We start from the raw sequence: 4,996 nt of genomic DNA on the forward strand, positions 1-4,996 counted from the left end.
CTCATGATTCATCATGTAACATCAACATATGCTCTTACAACATAATAACTCATTATTAATCATGTTGTCATCCTCAAACTCAAACTATGCACCTTTAAAGTGTAACATCATAACTCATCATATAACCTCAACATCATGCTCTTCAAAATTTAACGTCAAATAAACTTTGAAATTTTACATACCTCGTTGAGCCTGGTGTGATGGTGCGCTGAGCTCACGGTTGTTAATAACTATTAGTCTAGTGACTCATTCTAGACTAAACTCAAGACTTCTAATTCAGAGCTTAACCTTCGCTCTGATACCACTCTGTCACAGCCCGCCCTAACTATGGATAGTTAGGCCGAGTGATCCACGACTAGGGATGGGGTTAAAGAAGAAGGGGAAGAAAAGGGGCGTCATTTATAGCCGTAAAACTTACTCATCTTAATAAAACTCGTCATTTTTATTCATTAATACTCAATTGAAAACAGTCTATGAAAGACAGCATAAAACTTAATTAATATCATTAATCAAGTTATACATCGTATGAAACCATTCTCTTAAGACTCAAAGTATGACATAACATACTATAACATCAACAACATCTTGCAGCGGAAAGTAGCTAGACATATGTATGAAGACATATTCTAGACAGGTTAACTATTTATTAACAACCCTGGAGACTCCGCTCATTGCAGCACCATCATCACATCAGCTCAACCTGCACATTTAGAAAACATATGCAGGGCTGAGTACAAAAGCACTCAGTGGGCACGTATGCCTAGGTATAAAAATACATGCTTCAAAACTGTAAATTGTCATGCCATCATAATCAGTACAGCAAGGGAGTTTTTCGCTAAAAAGGCCCAAGCTTACTAAGTTCATTTGTGATTCTTAAAGTTCGTCTGATCAGACTAAGTTCTTTTGTAATCTATCATATCTGGAACTGTGTGCCGGAGAGGTGGCCACCTCTCACGGTCACTTGACCGGCCAACCCGCTAGATGACTCACGGTCACTGGTGTACACTAGCCCTGGCAGGATAGCTATCAACTGCTCAGGACCCGAATTCGATTGCATCATTGGCAAAGCCAAAGCAGATAGATATCATACTAAAATTTAAACATTTTATGGCAAGACAATACTTGAAATAACTTTAACTCAAATATTTTGTAACGAAATAACTTGCTTGAATGTAACATTTAAACTCATTTGATATATATGAAACTGAAATTAACAGTTAGATCATCTCATGCATTCATTCGTATAAGAGGCCTACGATACGTAGGGGATCTCTATATACGTATAGTAAAAGTAATGCCCACCTCGTTGTGTCTCTGTATCAATGAGTAACGTCACTCTCTCCCTCAAGTCGTTACTTCCCAAAAGGACCTTCATCGTTATGAAGAATTGGTGAGAAGTTATAAAAGAAACCTCGATTAATAATCTAATCTCTTTTATGAAACATTAGTATCTCTAATGTTCATCTCTCTTGATTGTTAATCAATATAACAATTATTATCTCTCGTCATTACTCATTAATTATAACATCCTTATGTTATAATTAAGCAGCACTTCAATTAAAAGAAATATTTAACACATCGAAAAGTCCACTTTCTTAGCAGATCTATTCGCTCTCATCTCGTCTAATTAACCAATTAGAAAGTTAAACTTTCCATTAGGCATGTATTTGAGTCACGGGTCAACAAGAATTGACTATGCTCAAATCTAATTTCACTAAAAATTTCGGCATGACCCTATTCATATATAATGTCAGCCACGAGATTTCAATCGCGTGAATCTCACTACGTGAACTCGTCTCTCGACTCAAAACTTAACATCTTGACATCTTTTCAACGCAAACCAAACAATTCAAAATCATCAAAACTCTTTATCAGTAAACTATCATTTATACTCGACACCAATTGTTCGAGTGTCAGATACCAACATTTATGTGCGTTAATCATAACTCTCACAACTCACACCATTTAGTCATATCGTATCATCCATCAAAACAAATATAATCAAGTTGTTTTCTAGAAAGTTTTGCTGTTTTTGTGTCATCTTTAAAAATTCATAACAACCAACTCAATCATCATAAACTCTCATACCAATTGATCTCAAAACCTTCATGAAGTGTAGTTCACTCTAAAAATGGTAGTTAACCAAAAAGGTTAAAGGTTTTTGGAGATATTGCTCTTTTAGTGCAGGCTGTCAAAGATTGACAGTTTCTGCCAATTTTGTTTAGGCCATTAGAAACCAAGGCAAACCTTAATAAAATTCCATCAAATTTAATCATCCAAAACTAAAGGTATCCTTGAAGATTTGGTTAAAATTTCACAAGAGAAAACGTTCATATGATCTGCCAAATAAACAATGAAACTCATACACTTTTACTGTTGGACAAATATGACAGCAGAACAGGGCATTTTTGAAATAATAAACTGCTCTGTTTCAGAGGTCATAAAAATCGAAATCTTATGTTTTTAGAAAAGTATTGAAGTCTAGTTTCGTTTGAAAAAAAACGGTGATGCAAAATCCTTCACGGATTAATAGATATAAACGTTTTTGTGAAGTCTACCAATAGTTGACAGATTCTGTCAAGGATTTTTCAAAATATCTTTAAAATAGCAAACATCATCCAAAAGACATGAAATTTTGCAGCAACGAAATACACATATCATAGATAAACATACTAAAATTTCAGAGCCATCAAGCAATGAAAACTCATCGAAACATAAGCTTGAAACTGCTGTAAAATTTTGACAGAATTCCAGTTTTAATTTCGTTCAACAATTATCATCCATAAATTGTAAATCAATTAGCATGCTCATGTGATATCGTAGAACACATATACGCAATAATATTCATTATGCAACGTCTCAAACTTCACGAATTTAAATAATCATACTCTAAAAATTTATACAATTTTCGTGCTTGGAAAAATACGAATTTAATATATATCGATTCTAGCATACCCCTAAGCACAAATATCAAGTCAAAACGATCAAACAAAAATCGAAAGACAAGCTAATATGTGAAAAACGGGGCTGCCCTCATGGGTTTCATAGCTACGGTTCGTTCCGTTCTTACTCCCTTCATTAAACATGCTCAACATCTACCCAAGAACAACATACTGAAATTTCACGACGATCCAACGTCGTTTCAAAATAAAGTCGAGAATCGACGTTTTTCGACGTCGACGAAAATCGAAAAGAAAACCATCAAAACGTAGGTAGAGATCTTACCTACTTAGATACGTGATCGAAAAGATGATCGACGCTCGTCTCGGTGCTCAAATCGGAGGTCAAAAGCTCCAACTCCTCAACAATGGTGTTATGCGTGAGTTTAGTGTGTGTTTTAGGTGTTGTGTGTGTTAAAAGTGTTTGGCTGAAACAAACGTGTAATATGTGTGAGTGAGTGAGTTTGGGTGGTTGGTGGAGTGGTTAGGGTAGGGTAGGTTAGATAGTATATTATCCCACTTAGTCGTTAAATATCTCGTTTCATCTCGTTTTAACGACTAACTACCCATATTATTCGTTACTCGCCCTCTCAACCTCTACTCACTTTCATTACACTCGTAATTCTATATAAATATAGAAAATACAAGCTCGTTCTCGAAATTCTGATAAACGAGCTCGGTTCGTTTATCGAGAAATCCCGGTTTACTATTCACTCGTCGTCCAAAAATAAAAACTTTCATTATTGGACTCGTATCGAAAAACTAAGAATATTTCTCGACGACGTGCACGTAAGATTCTGAAAGTCGACAAAAAGACGAAATAGCCGTACTTTACTATTCATCGTCAAAAAGTCAAAAATTTCAAAAACGTCTTAACGGACTCAGATTTCACTTCCGAGTTCACCGTTCTCATTCAAATAATTATCTAGAATTATTCAAATACTCAAACTCAAATACGGATATAAAATCCCACATCATCCTCACATCATCAAAAGAACATCTCAACATCTTAAAAATATAACAACAAAACTTCATATAACTCTTCATCTCTTTACAAAGTAAATCAAACAAGGGATCTATACCCTAATTACTCAAACTTAAGCAATTAAACACGTCATCAAAAGCCCGGGTGTTACAGTCACTACATGCATATTTATAGTTACAACACTCAATTCGTCACTGATATATAGTGACAAAAATTATCGACAATAAATTTTTTTGTCACTGATACATTATTTTGTGACAACGATTTTTTTTGTCACTGAAAAGCTATTTGTAGTGACAGAAATATGATCGTCATTCGTATTGTTGCCACTAAAAACCGTTTTTTTGTAGTGTTCGATCTTTGCGACGCCGCCTTTCCTTTCCCTTAGCCACCCTCGCCGCTGCCTTCGCCGCTTTGTTTCCATTCGGCCGGGAAGACGTGATTTCCTTGCCTGACGCCGAGGTGGTGGTGAAGTCGCCCGTCTCAGTAGTCTTTGTCCTCTTGGAAGAATGCACGTCTCCATCGAGGTACATAGATTTGAACCTCCGGTTGGTTCGGAGGAGCTTTCACCCGTTCCACATCTTGAAGGAGCCGCTTTTACTCCTTGCGTGGTAGAGAATTTGGGCCTTCTCCCGAAGCATGTCGTCGGAATGGCTGAAAGGCCACTTGGAGGTCGTCTCCACCCAAATTGCCTTCCACAACTTCACCACTGAACTCACCCAGGCCCAGTGAGATTTTATTTGTCGGTGGCCGAGGTTGATGCCGATGAAAGGGTTCACCCGGTCAAGGACGCGTTGTCAATAGGACTCCCTCTTTTGGTCGACACCCCAGATGACGTCGTTCGTCTCCTCCGCCCAAATTCTGACGATGAGATCCGTCTCCTCTTGGGTGTAGGTATGACGAGGGATCCTCCCTTCCTCCACAGTCGGCGTCGACGCCTTCTCCTTGTAGGCGACCGCCTTCCGCCGCTCGCCTTTTTTCGACTTCGATGCATTTTGTGGGCCACCGGCGCCTCCTCCTCGCCATGTGGGGTCTCCTTCCCCAAGTTGAATTCTGATAAATCGGGATGGTA

General features: G+C 37.8%; 1 long non-coding RNA gene across 1 annotated transcript; it reads right to left on the reverse strand.

Annotated features, from left to right (window-relative positions):
- Nucleotides 1-423: 423 nt before the first annotated feature.
- Nucleotides 424-3,364, reverse strand: LOC130997691 (uncharacterized). Its single transcript, XR_009093153.1, has 3 exons — nt 3,226-3,364; nt 1,303-1,369; nt 424-700 (listed from the first exon to the last, which is right to left on the reverse strand). It is a non-coding gene; the product is annotated as an uncharacterized LOC130997691 (long non-coding RNA).
- Nucleotides 3,365-4,996: the final 1,632 nt, after the last annotated feature.

This window comes from Salvia miltiorrhiza, chromosome 8 (genome assembly GCF_028751815.1).
Source record: "Salvia miltiorrhiza cultivar Shanhuang (shh) chromosome 8, IMPLAD_Smil_shh, whole genome shotgun sequence".
In the NCBI taxonomy this organism is placed as follows: Eukaryota; Viridiplantae; Streptophyta; class Magnoliopsida; order Lamiales; family Lamiaceae; genus Salvia; species Salvia miltiorrhiza.